Genomic DNA, 21,707 nt, shown 5'->3' with positions numbered 1-21,707 from the left:
GGTAATTATTGATGCACAAAATACTTCATTTTACTATCTCTCTCTCTCTCTCTCTCTCTCTCTCTCTCTCTCTCTCTCTCTCTCTCTCTCTCTCTCTCTCTCTCTCTCTCTCTCTCTCTCTCTCTCTCTCTCTCTCTCTCTCTCTCTCTCTCACTCTCTCTCTCTCTCTATATATATATATATATATATATATATATATATATATATATATATATATATATATATATATATATATATATATATATATATATATATATATATATATATATATATATATATATATATATATATATATATATATATATATATATAGAAACTGCTCCTTACTTTCTTAACTAGCTTTCTGTCAGTTATTTTGGATTTCTTTTTAATTAATGTGATATTTAGAACAAATTGTTGATAATTAAAGCCTTTATAAAGAATTATTTCAAACCAGGAAATTTTTGGAAAGTTTGGGTGTTAAATTGTTGAACCCATCATTGCCATGCTAATGTTATGCTGGTAGGTGTTGCATAAACTGTGACACTCATGTTGTGCTTATTCATGCAATCTACAAAACTTATGCTGCTTGATTATGCTTAATTTTATAGGCTGTATATGTGGAATTAATTTGTGTTGTTATTATGATTTTTTTATTCATAAATGAGCAAGTATCTGTTTCATTATAGGCAGGAAGACTCCCTAAGTCAGACTTTTTGGGACTTGAGGACTGATCTCTCCCAAACACTGACTGTCCATTCAAACGTGTCTGTCTATATCTGATGCCTATTCCTAAGAGCTCTCCCAGGGATGGCCAACAGCAAAGTTTCCATTTATTTCTGTCCCACCATTCCCTCCTTTCATTCTCATTTTGAGGTTAATAAAATCCGAGTCATGTTACAAAGCATTTTATGGATATTATGATAGGAAAAAAATTTTATAATCCATCTATTCATAAATTATAATTTGTTTAATTGAATGGTATCATCATCCTCGATACATTGTATTAGTTTGGTAATGCACTTGCATAGTAATAGCTGATTGCATGAATTTTGATGCCAGACTACACCCACACATCATTAAGCTTGGTTAGGTTCTGACACATGGAAGTTGTAGTGTATATAATTTAAGTTTCACAAACTGGAACAATTCCATTAAGCTCTCTCTTGTAGGCTTGCTTGTTATAATGCTGTGTATCTCAAGTAGATGTGGACATTTTGCATGATGACCAACACTTATGAAGGCTACCACAGGTGAAATCAGGATGCTGGATGGAGTGCTACCTTTACATTAATTATCACCTTAGTAAGAATGAATGCAAATATTTTTATTGCAGGACAGCCATGATCGACTGTAGATATAATGAGAAGTTATGAAGCTTCCACTTTTTAATGAAGAATCCATTGTATTTATTTTATTTCACTTGATAAATAGGCCTTCCTTTAGGCACTGCATTCCATGTTTTTTCACGCATTACTTAGATAGACTTACTTAGCCATACTGTAGTGTTTTCTTTTCAATATGTTTTTTATGAGGTTATTGCAAGGTTCTGAGAAGTCTTGTTGTGGAAAAATTCTGAGCATTTTGTCTTGATTAGTATGTGAATAATTTAATAAAACACTTTATTCAACTTTATTTAGTAGCTATTTATGTGCAAACCAACTTGATCCTAATTTCAGTCTTTGAGGTGAAATTAATGAACATTTTTCTAATATCTTATTTAATGTTTCATGACAGGCATGTCTTGGGAGGAAAGTGATGCAACAGATGAAGAACTGCCTCTATCTTTTGATTTACCAATGTATCCACATACATGCATGGGAAGGGAACATGTCTGTTATAGTGTGGTAGGTATTAACTAATTCTGCTACTAGGTCTAGGTGTGGTATACTGTGCAGTTAAGAGATTTTTCTGGCACTACATCACACCATGAGCTGTCAAGACTCATTTTCTATTTGCATTTGGTCAGCCATTATCCAGATCACACCTCATCTGCCAGATCAGATTTAATTTGGCAGTTGTTTGCAATCTTCTAAAATGTAACTCGTACTTTGGCTGTGGTTTGACTTAGTTTTCGTGATGGTGGAAACTTCTTACAGGTAAAAGATGCAGCACATTTGTATTTTGGGTAAAATAAGGTAATGACATATGCAAACTCAAAGTTATGATGCTCATACCAGCAGTCAGCTTCTGGTGGGAAGATAAGGGTTAACATCTACAGCACAACATACAATGCTGTAGTATTTCAGGCACATAAATATCACTTTCATGGCTGGATTAGTGTAACCGTTGTATGCAACATCAAACTCCAATGTTGTCTGTATATGAAAATGGATTTACACATTATATTTTTACAAGGCCAAAGCAGTTACATTTTGTGTATAGATCTAGATTTTGGTGTGATTGACTCAGACCACCAGTGTAAACAGAAGAGACCTCCACTCTTGCATAGTGTTGTCCATGAGGATTGGCCCTCTCTGCAATGAAAAGATGCCAAGATGTGATTTAAATCTTTTAGGGAAGGCACACACTGTGTCAAGGTCTGTCAGTAAGAGATGAAACCAAGGGGGACACAAGGTGCATGGCTGGAGATATTGGTTAGGATGTTTGTCAGCTGGGAGATTTGTTCAGTCCCTGGAATGGAGTTGGTGGGCAAGTGAAGTATGTAGTGGATCCTGTTGTGTATATCCATAGATAATGGTGATTATTATTATCATTATTATTATTATTATTATTATTATTATTATTATTATTATTAATATTATTATTATTATTATTATTGTTGTTGTTGTTGTTGGTTGTTATTATTAATATATTTATTTTTATTATTATGATCCTTTAAATAATTAAGAGTAATCTGATGTCTTGAGGAGCTGTCGTATTTCGTTTGTAGTTAAGATGTAAGAGGCAGAAGTTGAGGCTAGGGTTAAAATCAACATTTCCATCTGAAATTTAGAAAAGTGTGCGGCCAGTTTTATGAAAAGAAAAGGGTTTGATTAATAGATTTTTTTTTTTTTTTTTATTTATTTATTTATTTTTTATTTGAATGTAGCATGTGGAAGGTGGAGGTGTATGAGAGAGAGAGAGAGAGAGAGAGAGAGAGAGAGAGAGAGAGAGAGAGAGAGAGATTAGACAAAGTAAACTTCAGTTCATATGAAACATAGGTGATGAAACCAATGGACTAAGTAGAAAAAAAAAACTCTCCATGAAGAAAAGCTGATAACAGGATGATAATGGATGTAGCCGTGATAAAGCAAAGGGGATGAAAGGAAAGAAAAAAGACAATCATGTCCCTCTTAAGATGTAGTTATTAGCAGTACTCTTATCGTACACTCATACCTTAGTAGAGTACGTATTACAAAAAAAAAAAAAAAAAAGTTTTCAGACTTTCGGAGGCTCTTGTACATTTTTCATTAATATAGTTTCTACATTAATTACAAATCTTATAAGATAAAAATGAAATACATCAAATCACTTCATATTACGTTACTTGGTGCCATGAACTAATTTGTTGCCTCGGTGCTTTCAGGAGATCAAGTTGTGAATATGAAGACGATTTTAAAACAGTTGTGCTCATTTTGTGATGTAAGAGTTTCAGATTAGGACGTTTAAGTATTTTGTGAATATTTTTTGCGATGCATGTTTTAGGATGATTTTTTTTTTTTTTTTTTTTTTTTTTATAGTTCGTGAACATTGTTGTGTTTTAAGAGTTTAAAGTTTAGACGTTTTTGGGACTTCATGTTGATGTTAGTTTCAAGTTGTGATGTTTTAACTTGATACTGTTAAACGTTTTGGCACTTTTAAAGGATTATAATGGGAGTTATTGAGAGTTTCAGTTTATGTATGATTCTAGAGGTGGTTGAATAAAGGATTCTGCACCATTAAAGGAAAACACTTATGAGAACCCGGCTGATCATCCACGGCTTTTGAAATCAGCTTTCATGAAAGACCAAAGTGTTTAAGAAATATGGGGGTTGCGAAAGGTTTTCGTTTAGAGGCAAAACAAGCGGACTGCAAGGCAAGGCTCAATCCAGCTTAGGAAATAATGATAATTGTGTTAATAATAAGTAAGTACTTAGAAGATATACAAAGAATTGGATATGTGAACTTATTGCAACCAATGATTTCTAGAACACTATTTTAAAGTTAGTTACAAAATAGATAGAATAGTTGATTTTAGCTTTGAATATGTAAGCCTACAATCGGTAACACAAGTACATAAAATAATAATAATAATAATAATAATAATAATAATGAAGATAACAGATAAATAGATGAAAGGGAAAATATAGTACAATTAAAAGAGGCCGTTAAATGATTATTAAAATTAAATAAAGGAAAACAGATATATACAAATGAAAAAAATAAAAGCCAAATAAATGGCGAATAAAGTTAATTAAAGGGGGGAAAAAAAGAGCAGTGCAAATGTAAATAAAAAAGATAACGAATGGTGAATGAAATTAAGTAAAGTAAAAAAAAATATATATAAAAGTACAAATATAATTATGAAGATGAAAATAAGTAAATGAAGAAAAATATAGATAAGTAGCTACAAACAGAAATATAAATAGAAGAAAAGCTAAATGAATGCCAAAATAGAATCAAATAAAGGCAAAACACATAGAGAAGTAGAAAAGTTAAATACATGCTGAATAAGATTAAATAAAAAAAAAAGATTAGTACAAATAGAGATCAAGAAAAAAAAAAAAAGATAAATGAATGATGAATGAAAGCTTCCGGGGCGCGCCTCACCTCTGCCCCTTCCCCCTGCCAGTCCTGCCACCCTGCAAACGCGAACAAAGGGTCTTCACAGGCCGCCTCTGGCTAGTAGGAAACCCCGCGGCAGCTTATTGTAATTTGCCGATTCCTGCGTAAAAGAAATGAATATGTAGCATTTATGAATTCTTCCTTTCCTCCTTTTTTTTTTTTTTCTTTTTTTCGTCCTCTAAGAAGTTCACATGGTATTTTGTTGTTGTTGTTGTTGTTGTTGTTGTTGTTGTTGTTGTTGTTGTTGTTGTTGTTTTCTTTTATACTTTACTCTTTATTTTTTTATTGAAGACAAGTTACATGGAATATCAGTGTCGTTTTCCCTTTTTCTTTTTTTCTTTTTTTTTTCCGAATAAATGAATCCCAATATTACTGTAATGTTAGTTATTATTATACTTAATTTGTTGGAAAAGAAAAAAAAATAGAAAAAAAAATTGAATGAGAGTTTCAGTTTTTTGAATGATGGACACACACACACACACGCACACAATGAAGAAATCAACAAGAACTTGATATTTTCTTAAATAATTATTGTGATAAAAATCATACTGAGCAAGGAACGCTCAGGATATATATATATATATATATATATATATATATATATATATATATATATATATATATATATATATATATATATATATATATATATATATATATATATATACAGAGAGAGAGAGAGAGAGAGAGAGAGAGAGAGAGAGAGAGAGAATTTTTCTTTTCCTTGCTGTTGGGTAAACAAAAGAGAAAGAAAACAATACATTTAATTTTCAGGCAATTTTTCGCACAACAACAACAACAACAGCAACAACAACAAACAACAACAACAACAACAACAACAACAACAACAACAACAACAACAACAATAATAATAATGAAGTTAGTTGAGAGGTGCACCGGTATACATATACTGCGGAGAGAGAGAGAGAGAGAGAGAGAGAGAGAGAGAGAGAGAGAGAGAGAGAGAGAGAGAGAGAGAGAGAGATTATACCTCTCTCTCTCTCTCTCTCTTGCCCATAATTAAGACGCAGCTCACGTACCCACACCCATACGAGTTTCCCGCCGTCCGTACCCTTTGCCCGTGTATGGTAGAGAGAGGCGGGAGAAAAAGGCACGTACGCTACTTTCTCACCACAAGCCTGTCAATGCCTCGCTTAATTAGAGGAGGACCGATGCAGGTCAACTTTGAACGTTATCATTGACTTGAGACGGAAAATAGAGAGAAAGTTAGTGACGGTATGTGTGTATTGTCTATTGGTGTTTACGTATATTTTTGTATTTCCATATGATTTGAGTCAAGTTCGTGATGTCTCGTTAATCTTACTTCACTGAACGTAACTTTAACTTAACCTAACCTACCTTTACCGAATGTAACCTAACCTAGCTTTATCTAATCTAACATAACCTAACCTAACCTAATTTTACCTAATCCAGCTTAAACAAATTTTTACCAAACGTAACGTAACCTAACCTAACTTTACTAAACCTAACATAATCTTGCCTAATCCAGTTTACTTGCATAACACTCTACAAAAATATCTTGGTAATCTTCATATGATCAAAAAAAAAAAAAAAAAAAAGGGAAACAGAAGGAAGGCCATTTTAGTATATGATTCCGCTGAGTGTTTCCAAATCGTCTTCGTCTTGTTACAATTGTGCTTTTGCGCCCAAAAGTTTAATTCAATAGGAAAACTTTATTCTTCCGGCCTCGCAAAAAACAAAAACAAAAAAAAGAAAGAAAAAAAGTCTTGGAAAATATGCAGAACCTTTTTCCTTTCATAAGTTTTGCGTTGTTTTTAAGATACCACGGTTTTTTTTTTTTTTTTAGTTTAGTTAAATTGTGTTTTAGTTAATTTCGGTACAAGTTGGTTTAAGTCAGGTTAGTTTATGTTAAATTTAAGTTTGGTTAGGTTAGATGAAATTAAGTTTTATATAAGTTCGTGTGGGTATTGTTACGTTAAGTTGGATTATGTTAAATCAGTTAAGTTAGAGTTAGGTCCTTCCTGAAAAACAACTAAATAAAAATAAAGATCTAAACGCGATTGTGCTATTGGTGCAGTCTGCGGCGCCATATGAGCCTGTTGTTGTTGGACACTGAAATCAGTCATTCACTTTCTGTACTGTGGATGGAGTAAGCTGGCGTGTTGCGTCCTCAGAGATACACTCTGGCGTAAGGGATGAATGTTCTGAGTGCATGGGTTATCTGTCCTCCGTTTTCTTTCTCAGGAACTTGAGAGAGAGAGAGAGAGAGAGAGAGAGAGAGAGAGAGAGAGAGAGAGACTACTACTACTACTACTACTACTACTACTACTACTACTACTGCTGCTGCTGCTGCTGCTACCACTACTACTACTACTACTACTACTACTACTACTACTACCATTAGAGGTCAATATGATACTCGTACTTAATTTCTTCCTTTCTCAATATTACGAGACGTTAACAAGTGAGCATCAGTAAGACATTCAGTGACTATGCGTAGAAGGAAAACTATAAAAAGTAAGAGGACATGAATATAGTAAAAGAAAAACAAAACAAAAACTAGAAACTTCTCTGAACAAACATAGGGATTTTGCGTTACTTCAAGCTAACTGTGCCATCATGAATTCTGCCTGTGCAAGGCTTAATGAGAGAGAGAGAGAGAGAGAGAGAGAGAGAGAGAGAGAGAGAGAGAGAGAGAGAGAGAGAGAGAGAGAGAGGTGTTATGGGTAATTCAGCTAGAGTAATACGTAGTAACTGGTAAACAAGGAAATACGCACCAAGAGCGATGCTAGAAAGTAATGATGTAGTACATAGCGATGTTTTGAGAAGAACAAAAAATAAACAGCGATTTTTGAAGATGACTACATATGCAGTGGTCTTGAGATGAACAGTGAGATACGTTTGAAAAAATAATTACATTTACACTGGTGTTTTGAGATGAACAAGAAGCGATGTTTAAAGATGACTAGGCTACATATGCAGTGATGTTTTGAAATGAACAGGCAGCGATATTCTGACATGAACACTGACAGTAGCAGGATCAAAACAGATGATGTTTGATGATAGTTACATAAGCAGTGACGTTTTGAAATTAGCATACAACGACACTGAAGATAATGATACACAAAGCGATGTTTTGACACAGGCAGTCCCAGGATCAGAGGAACCAGCAGTGTCAAGTTTCCAAATTTAGTGGCAACTGGTCCTCGGTCGCACGCTGCCTCGTCACATTTCGTGGAAAGAGTGGTGAGCACGTCGGCTGCCACTCCTCGTTTCACATGTACATTCGTTAGAAGGGCGTGGACAAAGAGAAGGAATGTGATCGAGGTATTTAAGTAGCATAAGGGTTATTACAAGGTAGCGGATCCGAGATGAGAACAAAATTACATTGGGTCAGTTGGTGTTACGAGAAAAAAAAAGAAGATAAAAAAAAAATAAATAAATGAAAGGCGCGCTGCTTCTCCCACTGAAAAACTGCTGTGAGCCAGATCGAACCCTTCATCTAGAGAGAGAGAGAGAGAGAGAGAGAGAGAGAGAGAGAGGAAAGTATACCTAATATCCCAGTTGCCACGTGACGTGAATGAGGCTGAGACTAAGGTTAATTTATGAATGGACAGACGCAGAGAGAGAGAGAGAGAGAGAGAGAGAGAGAGAGAGAGAGAGAGAGAGAGAGAGAGAGACTCAGAAGATGCATTGACATAAAAATTTTAATGCTGTAGGAAAGAAAGACACGAAGAGATGAAAAGTAAAAAAAAAAAGAAAAGAAAAATGGTATAGAATAGAATAGAGTAAAATAGAATAAAATAGGTAAATAGATAAATTAATACTGGAAGTGTTGTGTATATTGTATGACGAAAGACTAATAATAATAATAATCAGCCTATAAAAACAAACTACCTTGAAGAAGAAGGAGGAGGAAGAGGAGGAGAGGGGAAAAAAGAAAAAGAAAAGAAAAAAATAGAAGCCAGTGAAATTTCATACGGTTTACTTACATAACTACTGCAACAATAAAAAAAAAAACATGAAATAAAAAAGTTCTACCTTTGTATACGAACGCTAAAGAAAACGGAAAAAAGACGCACAACAGAACGAACACGAGAAAGGAAAAGACCTTCTGAAACTACGTGTTATAGTCTCATTAATTGTTACGGCAGTTTGGGGTACTTGTTCTCGTTGGTATTCTTCCCTGACGTTGCATATGCGGGTAGATGATATCACTCTTATAGCCTCGTCTGGTTAAGTTTTAGGAGCTTGGGCAAGACGTCAGGGAAAAGAAGGAGCGTGTTGGAAAGACTGTCTCTCTCTCTCTCTCTCTCTCTCTTCTCTCTCTCTCTCTCTCTCTCTCTCTCTCTCTCTCTCTGTTATCTACAACTACTTATCAATTCCGCATGTTCTAGAATCTCTTCCTCCTCGTTATCACAACATTAATAGAGATCACACCTCTTGAATCTTAGGAATGTATTGATTGCTTTGTTCTCTCATCAGGACTATTTTCACTCAACAGAGTTGATTAGTCCGGTTGTCATGGCGTGTTTACTGATGATGCAAAATGCTTGTTAAAGTATGATTAGAATTCTGAAAACATCCCTGGAAAACACCCTTGAAAACTGTCCTGTAACTTTACCAGAGCTTGTTAAAAGGAGTGGAGTTAAAGCGAAAAAACGTTTGAGAATATGTTTTGAACTCTTTACTGTTAATTTTCACCGCATTTTTCCTCCTTCAACTGGCATCGCTGAATCATATTTGTTGTTGATGAGGAATATGAGGTACCATTGTGTTACGTGTCACGAACACTTGAGGAGACGCTGCCACCGCCTGATGTGTTCATTCGATACGTATGATTCCCACCTTGTTTCGAGGCGTGCGGCAAGATAATGTTGTATTTCTGTCAGAACCCTTATTTGACTGTAAGGAACCGGATTATTCAAATATAAACAATCTGATAGCTTATAATTATTATTTTAGTAGGAATTAAGTAAATATGCCGCGCGTTTCAAGACACGAATATGCATGTAGATCGCAGACCAATCAGCGAGTGAGTGTATCAGTCAGTGGCAGTGTTGTCATGATCGCGTGTCCTTAGGTGGCAAAATTACTGAAAACCTTGGGGAAACACTACGCTGTAGGGAAGAAAAAAAACAACTTTATGACTAATATATATATATATATATATATATATATATATATATATATATATATATATATATATATATATATATATATATATATATATATATATATATATATATATATATATATATATATATATATATATATCGAATGTGAAAGACGTACTAGATAGATACGTTGCATGAAAAAAAAATGATGATCATTATTGCTACAGTGATGTAAAAAGGAAAAAAAAAAATCTTTGTACGGAAAAGAAAGTCATTGTGACTGATGTTAAAACTGAAAGATAATAATAATAAACTTTGTAAGAAAAAAAATGTTAACAGGTATTGCATTTTTCGAGTATGTTGGAACTACAGAAAAAAAAATAACAAATAACCTTAGGGAGAATATTGATTATATTATTCAAGGTTGTTACTCATACGTGATTCTCTCTCTCTCTCTCTCTCTCTCTCTCTCTCTCTCTCTCTCTCTCTCTGTACATTGATCAGTAAGTTTTTCGTCTTGTATTTTGTATCGAGTGCTGTATAAACAAATCTACGTCTCCTGATAATAAAACTTCCCCTTTCTTTAAGCTACAATTTTTCAGCTACAGTTAAAAGAACCAAGGACTCATTTTCTGTTGAGTCACGGATAACATACAAATCCACCTTAAGTTTATTGGTGTGATCCCCCCTGATGAACAAGACTCACTGACTCTGGATGTGACTGACTGACTGACTGGCTGGGTGGTTGGTTGGCTGGTTGGCTGGCGTGCTGTTGCTGATATCAGGCACCCGATAAGCAGCTTGCAGCCCCGGCCACGATATGACACGAGGGAGGCCGCTTGCTGTGTCCTCACCCCCTCACTACCACCCTCTGCGCCTCTCTCTGTCCCTCTCCCTCTCCCTTACCACCTAGAAGCATTATCACAGCCCCCGTCAGTTACCAAGGCACAGTGAAGACCAGCCTATACTAGATTCAAGGGTGGTGATGATAGCAGAGCATGCTCCCCGTCCCTTGCTTCGTTTGCCTCGCTTGTCTTTCACTGCAATACGATCTCTGCCTCGCTTCGTATCCTGTCCGATAGACCGCCATCCTTTCAGCCTAGTATATTGTGCCTCCGTATCCGTCACAGTGAGCCTTGGGTGGTCTTGCGTCTACAAGTATAGATTCTACTACTACTACTACTACTTCGCTTCGCCATTGCTGTCACCTCCACCTCTTCCTCCTCCTTCCCCCAGCAACTTTGCGCTTAGTGTCGCGCCGTCTTTGTTTCCTCCCTCCCTCTATAACTTGGAACAGCGTGTGTGTTTTGCCTCCGTCTAACGCCACTCATCGCTGCCACATCGCCATCAGTCACCGCTAACGGCAAGTAATGTTGTGTTCTGTGCTTTGTACGTATTTGGTGTGGAATGAGATATTAAGATTGGTTCAGCATATTTGTGTATTGGTATCTCATGTGTTTATCTTTTATATACTTGCGTTGTTTCGTTCGTTTGTTCGTTCCTTCTTTCTTTCTTTCAAAGGGTTTCAAACCGTAAGAGTATAACTACAAGTCCTTCATTATCTTTTATTCTTTCTTTCCTCTCTACTTGCCTTCTTTCTTTTTTTTCCTTCCTTCCTTCCCTTCCTTCTTTCTTTTCTTCTTTCCTTTCTTTCAAGGAATTCCAAACTCAAACATACGTACAACTCCTTCATAAACTGCCAGATTTCACTACAATACACTACACTTAAATAACTAACTACGTACAGTACAAAAGAAGAGATAATAATGATGATACTGAAGCCCTTGTGTGTGTGTGTGTGTGTGTGTGTGTGTGTGTGTAGAGGGGTGCTTGAGTCAGGCTGGCCACGTGTTCCCGCCTCCCTTCCCGGTTCCCCACTAGGCCCCGAGCAACACGAGTGGGAGGGGGTGGGGGGGTGTTGCTCTGTACCACCCAATCCTCGTACTTAGAGGAAGAAAAACAACAATGAAAAAAAGGTTATCACATGTACCCTCTTTTTTTTATCTGCATTGTTTTTTTAAGGAAGCGCAGCAAAAAACGGGTTAATGCTGATAAGAGCTAATGGATGTACCTTAAAGCTTATCTCCTTTTTAGGCTCGCTTCCTCCTGCTCCTCCTCCTCCTACCTCTCTCCCCTTCTCTGTCTGTCTCACCTTCCTGTGCCCTTCATGCCCCTGTACGTCACCAGCATTATTATCATATACCCTAGATTGCTGCCACCACCACCACCACCACCACCGCTACTACATACTATTGGTATTGCTTACTCGTTGCTCGGTACACCACGCCATTTCAAAGTCACCCTAGCGGCAAAGACGAGTATTAGTTCAGTAGTTATAAGGAAAGTACTCGTAGTTTGAGGATTATCTGAGTAATGTTTTCCTTTTTTTTTTTTAACGTTACATCCATTCTCTTCCACATTTTCCACTGTATTTAAAAATTTTCCCAGTTTCATATATATATATATATATATATATATATATATATATATATATATATATATATATATATATATATATATATATATATATATATATATATATATATATATATATATATATATATATATTTTAATGAGAACTTTGCTGTTATTTATTTATTTACTTTTCGCCTTCCCTTTTTTTTTCTGGTAATGTTTAGTGTTAAATTATTGTTTTGTTTCGGTGTTCTGCATCTCCTCACACCACTAAGTACTATTCACATTACTGATTTAATGATGTATTTATTTATTTATTTACTTACTTATTCATTTATTTATAAAACATACAGTAGCTACATTCAAGTATGGTTGAGCTAATTAATCCTAAATAGGCGTAAACTAAAAAATAAAAAAATAAAGGTAATCTAACAAGAGAGAGAGAGAGAGAGAGAGAGAGAGAGAGAGAGAGAGAGAGAGAGAGAGAGAGAGAGAGAGAGAGAGAGAGAGAGAGAGAGAGAGAGAGAGTTGATTAGGTTAAAATACACCCAAAGACACAAACATCAAACATGCGAGCAAGTGGTGGTGGTGGTGGTGGTGGTGGTGCAGAGTACGTATAACTAATGATCCCTGTCCCTATCACCACCACCACCACCACCACCACCACTATTGCTACCATTCCTAACTGATCATTCGCCCTTTACACAACACAACACACCACCACCACCACCACCACCACCACCACTACCACCACCAGTAGTCCTTTCCCTACCTATTATTGCGAAATGCGTCCCCACCACTGCCACCACCACCAGTATCTTGCTATGCGTAGGTTAGTGCATTACCACCACCACCACCACCACCACCACCACCACGGCCACATGTTCCCCCGCGTGCAAACTCTATCACCTGATCGGCGGTACATGCGTGCAGTACTGCAATAAAGATGACGGAGAGATCTGTTTGCTATACTGAATCAACATTATCTATGACGCCCTGCTGCCAACCACACAAGCACGGGATAGACTGCTGCTGCCTGCTCTGCTAACACACTGCCCGCTCAAGCGCTCACACTGCCTGTCCCTCTGCCACTACCTGATTCTCTGACTCCTTTCTCCTAGCTTAGTCTCTTTCCCTTACATTCCCTGATTGCCTAACTCCCTTCCTCTTTCTCCTTGCTTAGCCTGTTTTCCTAGCGCTGCCTGACTCTAACTCCTTTCCTCTTTCCCCTAGCCTGTTCCCTAGCATAGCCTGCTCTCCTAACGGTGCTCCTCTAATTCCTTTCCCATTGCCTTTACCATAGCCTGTTTTCCTAGCACTGACCGACTCTCATAGCCTCCAAACATCCTGCCTTTTTAAAACAGCCTGCCCACTAACATAGCCTGTCTCCCTGATACAGCTTGCGTCTTAAACACAGCCTATCTTTCTAACAGTCTGCCTCCCGAACACACCCAGCCTCCCCGTGGTTCTTCCTGAGGCTCACCACAACCTGTAGGACTAGAAACTTTACTGCCATATTGCAAAGCCCAGCACGCCTTCCCTTCCTCCTCCCTCCCCTCCCTAACCACCAGGCCTCCTTCACCGCACTGTGACAAGGCGCGCTTCACTTCCCCCTCCCCCTCGTGCGGCCTTCCTTCCGTCATGCTCACTCATCCGTCCACGATACTATTATAGCAGCGCCCTCCACCTCCCCGCCGGACAATAATCTGCCGCCGTGACGTATTGGTGCAGTGTGGTGGTGTGGGATGTGCTGGTGCTGCGGCGTGGTGGTGTGGTGGTGGTGCAACTGTGTGGATGAGGCGTTGCGTGGGGAAACACGCTGTGTCGGCGGGCGGCAGGGCGGGCAGGGAGGCGAGAGGCAGGAGGCGTTGGGCAAGCAGGGGGCGGTGCAGGGCGGGGCGGAGGGAGAAGCCACCACCACGCCACCGCCGCCAGCTGGACGCTACTGGCCGCCGCTCTCCGTTTTTTGTTGCAAGCGGCGGCCCAGTTTGTTGCGTTTTTTGTTGCATCGTTGCTAAAGCGGTCACCACTGAGGGCATTGTGTGGCGGCCCCTCCAGGCCTTCCTCCTGCCTCTCTCCTTCCCTCCCCTTCGTCCTTTCCTCCGTATAATCACTCCCTCCATCACACAGCCCTCGTCCGTCCTGCTCCTCTTCGGCCGCCGCCCTGACTCCGCTATTGTCTATGGGATTCGCAATTCTTTTTTTCTCTCCTTGGGTATGTGCGACGCGGGAAGAGGACGTCAGCGGCGGCCGTTGTCCGTAATAATGGCAAGGCTTAGGCACACCGGTGAACCCCTGCAACTGTCCCTCGCGCAACCTATACAAGCCGCCGCATCCCCTTCACCTCGCGAAAAAAAAAATGAGAAGGGGAAAAAAATCATACAGCCGTCGTTACTGTCTATAGCTGGAGGCTGCAGGAGTTGATATGGACCCTTGAGCCTTCCGGTGACCGTCGCTCCCTCTGTCCCGGCTTCTGTCCGTCTGTTTGGGTGATGTGATGTAATTACTGCAACCGTTTCGATGTAGTGACGGGAAACTTGTTGAAATTACGGATACGGATATGAAAGGACACACACACACACACACACACACACACACACACACACACACACACCTGATAAGGAAAAAAAAAATAATGTTGCCGTAGTCATCAAGGCTTGGAAGGGAAGGGAGGGATGGAGGGAGGGAAGGGAGGGAAGGAAAGGAAGGAGAGACAGGCAGAGGGAGGCACAGGATGGCTACACGAAGCCCAACCAACAGTAGCATAAGAGGCATTGCAAAAACTTATAGGCGGGTTGAAGGCAAGCGTGAGAACCGGCCTACACTCTCATACGCACACACACACACACACACATACACACACACACACACACACACCTACTCGCGCACTAAACTTGCACTGTTCTTATCAGTTTCAGCCTCCCCTTCTGTTCCCCCTTCCCCCCGCTGCCCCGTTGCCCCTTTCCAATAATAATGAGGAAGATCAGTGTCACTGTGTCCTGTGACTTGAATGTGTGAGAAAGAAAGGAAGAATTAAAAAAAAATAAGGAAAGAGAAAAAAAGAGAAAGAAAGGAAGGAAAGAAAGAAAAGAAAGAAAGGAAAGAAAAGAAAGGGAAAGGAAGAAAAGTAGCGTTCCATCTGTGTTTACGTGATGATGGGTAAGGAATGTGTGTGTGTGTGTGTGTGTGTGTGTGCGCGGTACGAGAGAGAGAGAGAGAGAGAGAGAGAGAGAGAGAGGAGAGAGAGAGAGAGAGAGAGAGAGAGAGAGAGAGAGAGAGAGAGAGAGAGAGAGAGAGAGAGAGAGAGAGAGAGAGAGAGAGAGAGAGATGAAAAAAAAGATCACTAAAATGTAACAGTGTATATTAGTTAGCCATGGAACCGCCACCACCACCTCCACCACCACCACCACCACCACCACCAGGGGCATTACTCGGCAATAATCTGCCCCTAAATTCAAAAGCTTCATGCTCATCTCTGAATATGTTAGTTTAATCTGCCGTGTGCGTGTGACCATTTGTTAGCCCAGCCTTCTTTATGTGCGTGTGTGTAAGTGTGTGTGTACGTACGTGCCTCTAGGTATGTGTGTGTGTGTGTGTGTGTGTGTGTGTGTGTGTGTGTGTGTGTGTGTGTGTGTATGTGTGTGTGTGTGTGTTTGTGTGTGTGTAGGTTAAGTTTTCTCCACGAACATTTCATCCACAAGTTAAGTTAGGTTAAATTAGGTTAATTTATGTTAGATTAGATTACGTAAGGTTAACAAGCTAGTTAAGGCCATGTATGATTAGACTAGGTCAGGTGAGATTAGGTGATAAGGTCATGTTAGGTTAGGTTACGTAAGATAAGGTTAAGTTAGGTTAAGCTAGGTAAGGTCAAGTAAGATTAGGTTAGGTTAGGTTAGGTAAGGTTAGGGTTAGGTAAGGTAAGGTTAGGTTAGGTTAGGTAGAATTTGCAAATACAAAAGGAATACAAAGGAAAACAAGTCATGAATACTTGATGACAATGGAGGCGGGGCGGAGCGGGGCAGAAATGTGACGGGGCAAGGATGGAGAAGTCCAGGAAGAGAGAGAGAGAGAGAGAGAGAGAGAGAGAGAGAGAGAGAGAGAGAGAGAGAGAGAGAGAGAGAGAGAGAGAGAGAGAGCAAGGCGTGTCCGGCAGGCTGTAGGGAGAGGAGGAAAGAGGAAGGATGGAGGGAGAGAAGCAGAGAGGGAGGGGGAGAGGGAGAGAGAGAGAGAGAGTGGGGTAGGGAGAGAGTGAGGGGGGAGAGTAGCCATCGAGAAACCATCGAGTAGCAGCAGAAGAGAGAAAAAAAAAAAAAGAGGAAGAAAAAAAGGAAAAGAAAAAAAAAGGCGTTACATTTTTTTTTTACCAGGTTCCATGATGTTCACTCACCAACGGCCCAGCTGCTTCCTTTCCTCCTCCTCCTCCTCCTCCTCCTCCTCCTCCTCCTCCTCCTCCTCCTCTTTGCAATCCTCTCGGCCTACATAATCTGCTCTCATTGCCATGTATATTAATTTTTTTTCACTCCCTCTGTCCCTCTCTTTCTTTTTTTTTTCTTTCTTTTTTTGGCTCAACTGGTTCTATTTTTCTCTCTCTCCTTTCACTTTCTCTTCTTTTCTTTTTTTGTCAACGTATCATCTTTTTCCTTTACTTTTTTTTATTAGGCCTATGATATCAGCGTTTTTTCTCTCTCTCTTTTCTCTTTCTTTTCTACTCTTTTGATAAGCATATGGTATTTCTTTAATATTCTTTTTTTTTCCCATTTATTTTTATTGCTGTGTATATTTTCTGTACGGTTTATGTTTTTGTTTTGTTTTTTACTTTTTTTTCATCATATTTGTTATCTATATTGTTCTGTTTTCCTTTGTTGTGCTGATCCTTTTATTTTTATTCATCTACCTTTTTTTTTTTTATACAATTCTCATTTAATTTTGTTTATTTTTTTTGTTTTCGTTTATGTTATGCTGATTCTTGTTTATATTCGTCGTCTGTCCTTTAGTTTTCTCTCCCTTGCAGTTTTCTCTTCTCTTCTCTTCTCTTCTTTTCTTTTCTTTTCTCTTCTCTTCTCTTCTCTCCTCTCCCCTCCTCTCCTCTTCTCTTCTCTTCTCTTCTCTTCTCTTCTCTTCTCATTTCATTTCTTCTATTCTCTTCTCTTCTCCTCTCCTCTCTTCTCTTCCTTTCTGTTTGTTTATCTTTTGCTGTATTCTCACTTATTGCATTCTCTCCTCTCCTCTCCTCTTCGCTTCTCTTCTTTTGTGTTCTGCTATTCACTTCTCTCTTCTCTTTCCATTTGACTTTTCCTCTGCTCTTCCAACTTTCCCCCTCCCCCCCTCTCTCTCTCTCTCTCTCTCTCTCTCTCTCTCTCTCTCTCTCTCTCTCTCTCTCACCACTCACCACCACCACCACTAGCACCACCACCTCATCACGTCCCAACCTCCCTTCCACCTTCCTCGCATTCCCACGCTGGCCATGGTAAGAGGGGTGTTAACATAACTACACATGGCATTCAGCAGGGCCTCGGCTAGCCAGGGAGGGAGGGAGGGAAGGAGGAGGCAGAGGTGGCCTTAGCAATACGGGAAGGTAAAAGGGGGGGGGGGAAGGGAAAGGCAGGAAAGGGAAGGCAAAAGGGGGCTGGCAGTTTACAGGTGGTAGTCAGAAGTTGAAGCCGTTCATAGTGAGGGCCATCGCTTCCCACGGTTGGTGGTGTATGGGGCAGCCCACCTGTTATTATCACCTCATTAATTAAACGCCGTGTAAGGGAGTTATTCACGCGTTCCTACCGATCCTTTCCTGCTGGTGGTGGTGGTGGTGGTGGTGGTGGTAGGTAGCTAGTGAGTGTGCAGGATTATGGGAAACGAATATCGTAAGTCGGTATACAATATAAAATGTTCTTAAAGTTTTATAGCAGTGTGACGGAATGAAGTATTTGCTTATATAAAGATACTGTGGTGCTGGTAGTGGTGGTGGTGGTGATGGTGGTGGTGTTAGTCTGTCTGTCTGTCTGTCTGTCTGTCTCTAGCTGTACGCACGAGAGTAATAAAATAAATTGTAACCAGGCAATGGGTGCTTTAAGCTTCGAAGGAACTTAAAGGGCCTTCCCCCAGCGCCTCGGGGGGGCTCCAATTTTTAGACGCGTCGCAGACCTGGTCTTAGGGAGCCTGCCTGCACACGCCACGCAAGTGTCGCGCCGCCGTGATGGTTGCAGCGAATGACATATTGTTATAAATGACTCGTGTGTTTTCAATATGTGGAGCTTTATCTGCATTCTGATCATACTATCGTGTTTACGAGTTTTCCTACTTAATGTAATAATATATTTCAACATTCAATTATTAACTCTTGAAAATAGCCAGCATAAGTAAAACATGTTATAAATATTTTTTAACATCACAGTTCAACTCGTCGTAATACCATTTTCTTTTTTTGTTTTGTCAGGTTTTTATCATATATCTTGATTCTACAGTCACTGCTGAGTCTGGTGGTGTCAACCAAAACTGGCTATCCCGTATATGAAGTGAGTTATGGCATATAATTCGTGCATTTTGCACGCTCGAGCTCGAGCTGTAGTGATGAGGCGATAGTTGCGCGAGTTGCGAGGCAGAAACCTTTGCTCACATGCCGATAAATCGAAATATGCAAAATACGGCAAAACGGTGAGTCTGGCGAAGAAATGTCATAAAATAAGAAAGTTGCTCCGTCAAAAGTTACTTCCAGGGGGATGTTTCCGAGACTGAAATCGCAATTTTTATATGCGATGTACACCAAAAGGTGCTCCTGGCCAAATCATCGTTGTACCCTCCAGGGGCAAGGCGGAGCGGTGTGTTGTAGAGATGTGTGGTAACAAAATTAGAACCCCCTCGCTCCGCTTGGGGAATAACGCATCAGGTATTTCGAGAGTTTTCTGTGATAGTGGTGGTGATAGTGACGGAGGTGCAAGCTAAGACACTGCGCGGAGGTATACACTGGACTCAACATATATTCTCGTCGTTCTCGTCTTCCCAAGTCATCACGACTTGTAATATGAATGAAACGCGTACTTTACCTTCTATTCTCTCTCTCTCTCTCTTCCTCTTTTATAATGTACACAAAGGACGCGTGACCAGTGTTGCAATGCACGCTACACGTCACACGCCGGCCTGGCTGTAGCAACACTTGTACTAACAGCAACACAATGCTCCCTAGCTCTTTGACCCTCGCTTCCTTTACTGAGTGGCGGTTGAGAGAGGCCTTGTCCCTTTAACCCCCTGACTGCTACGAGGAAAACCTGCAAGAGTATTATTTTTTTTTTTTTCTCGTATTCCAGGGACTGCATTCTTAAAGGTTTCTGCGTCTCATCTCATCCCTTTAACCCTCTAACTTCTATAAGGAAAATCTGCTAGAGTCATACATATTTTCCTATATACCAGGGACTGTATTTTCAAAGGTTATTCTCTCTTATCTATGGTAATTTTATACCAACATTCAGAACACTGTAAAAGAAGAAAAGTATTTGCATGGACACAACAGAGATGGAACATGTGGCTAATATCACCTTTCCTAACCTACAGAACTATACATTTAAGGTGTCATGGAAAGCTGTCCAATAGTTGTAGATGATTGCGGAAATATTGTGTAGCAGTGAAAGGGTTAACAGGCAGGGAGGTGGAAGTGGAAGTCTTTTTACGCTTAAACGATTGTCTGGTGCAGATTTGACGCGTCCAATGCGAAACTCAATAATTCACAACACTGGAAGCACTGTACGGTGCCTTTACAAACGTCCGACAGAAAGATCAAAGAACAGACTTTCCAACTGATTGTCGATATAATGTTTAGAAGTGACTGTAGAACTAAAAGAAATATCTTGGAGCATTGTGATTGATAATATCCCCACGCCGATCAGAAAATCAGAAATGAAAGAAGAAATAAAGGAAGAGAGAAAGAAACAGTCAGATAGAATGAGAAAAAAAAATGAAATAAAAGAGGAAAGGAAGGAAGGAGGGAAGGAAGACCGACTATGAGAGAACAAAAAAAAAAAAAAGAATAATAAAGAAGCGAAACACCATCGGACACACACACACACACAAAAAGTGTTTATATAAATGAGAGGAGAAAGGTTGGCAAAGGGAACAGGAAACAAGGAAAAGTGTATTTGAGAACCTCACAGGAAACAGCACTGGACGCGCCTGTCAGTCACATACTCACAGCAAAAAGGAAAATAACATCGAATATAAATAAAAAAAAAGTGAATGAGAGTAGAAAAACAGAAAAAGGGAGGTAGAAAACAAGAAAAAGCGTGTTTCAGAACCTCGACGGAAGCAACACGGACGCGGCTCTCGGTCACATGCACGGCCACATAGAATTTGTATAAGTGGATGTGGTAATTCCTTCCACCAGGTGTTAATCAATGAAATGTTTAGTAATAACAGGTGTGAAACTTATACAGGCCTCGACCCACCGCATCAGATCAGCTATTGGGAGAGACATAGTTAGGGTTACTTAACAGGACAGGATGAGGGATCGTGTTTCGCAACGCTTATTTCTCTCATCAGCAGTGTTCTCAGAGGCCACAAACTTGATTAATCTGGTTCTTATGGTGTTCTGTTTCATTAATGATGTAGGATTCGTGTTGAACTGTCTCTGCAATCTTGAAAATACCCTTGAATACCTTGATATCTTTTAATACAGCCTGTTAAGAGTAGCTGAGATAACGCGCAGTAGTGTTAAGAATATGTTTTCTTCCATTCATGACGCAGAATTCGTGTTGAACTGCCGCTACAGTCATGACATCACCCTTGGAAACCTTAATAACTTTTGCTAGAGCATGTTAAGAGCAATAGAGAGAAGGTATTGACATGTTAAGAATATATTCTCTTACACTGATGACGCAGAAATCGTGGTGAACTGCTATTACAATCATGAAGATTCCTTTGGAAACCTCACTAACTTTTATCAGGGCTTGTTAAAAGTAACTGAGATAATGCACTGTAATGTTAAGAATATGAACATAGAATGAATGAATCCAAGCTTGATCAAGTTTGACTAAACACAAGAAAAGCGAAGAAATTTGTTTTGAAATAGAGAAGCAGACGACTGGAATGGACTTGGTAATGAATTCGATAGAGAGCTTTAAAAGATTACGTATATAAGATTATGGATAGGGACGATAAGTGACTGTAGGTAGGTATGTTTTATTCATGTAGGCCTACTGGTTTCTCGTATCTTCCCTTATTTTCTCATGCTTGTATGGTTATATGAAGAACACTAACCTACTAGATTCTCTGTTCGTAAGCTATACCTTTCAGTGGTGTCACTTTTCATATATATATATATATATATATATATATATATATATATATATATATATATATATATATATAGAGAGAGAGAGAGAGAGAGAGAGAGAGAGAGAGAGAGAGAGAGAGAGAGAGAGAGAGAGAGAGAGAGAGAGAGAGAGAGAGAGAGAGAGAGAGAGA

General features: G+C 39.3%; 1 protein-coding gene and 1 long non-coding RNA gene across 3 annotated transcripts in view; one reads left to right on the top strand and one right to left on the bottom strand.

Moving 5' to 3' along the window:
• Window positions 1–873: 873 nt before the first annotated feature.
• LOC135109180 (uncharacterized) lies at window positions 874–10,920 on the bottom strand. Of its 2 annotated transcripts, XR_010272604.1 has the most exons (3): window positions 10,552–10,920; window positions 4,732–4,846; window positions 874–2,456 (listed from the first exon to the last, which is right to left on the bottom strand). It is a non-coding gene; the product is annotated as an uncharacterized LOC135109180 (long non-coding RNA). The 2 variants fall into 2 exon arrangements; XR_010272603.1 differs by lacking the exon at window positions 10,552–10,920 and having other exon boundaries at window positions 4,732–5,292.
• Window positions 10,921–10,933: 13 nt separating this feature from the next.
• Window positions 10,934–21,707, top strand: part of LOC135109177 (protein tramtrack, beta isoform-like) — a 198,878-nt gene continuing 188,104 nt past the window's right edge. Inside the window, exon 1 of the mRNA XM_064020327.1 lies at window positions 10,934–11,208. The gene's annotated coding sequence lies outside the window, so the exon portion shown is untranslated. The remainder of the gene's footprint in view (window positions 11,209–21,707) is intronic.

Source organism: Scylla paramamosain, chromosome 18 (assembly GCF_035594125.1).
Source record: "Scylla paramamosain isolate STU-SP2022 chromosome 18, ASM3559412v1, whole genome shotgun sequence".
Classification (NCBI taxonomy): domain Eukaryota; kingdom Metazoa; phylum Arthropoda; class Malacostraca; order Decapoda; family Portunidae; genus Scylla; species Scylla paramamosain.
The sequence above is the reverse complement of the archived record's forward strand: the minus strand, read 5'-3'. Positions and strand labels throughout refer to the sequence as shown.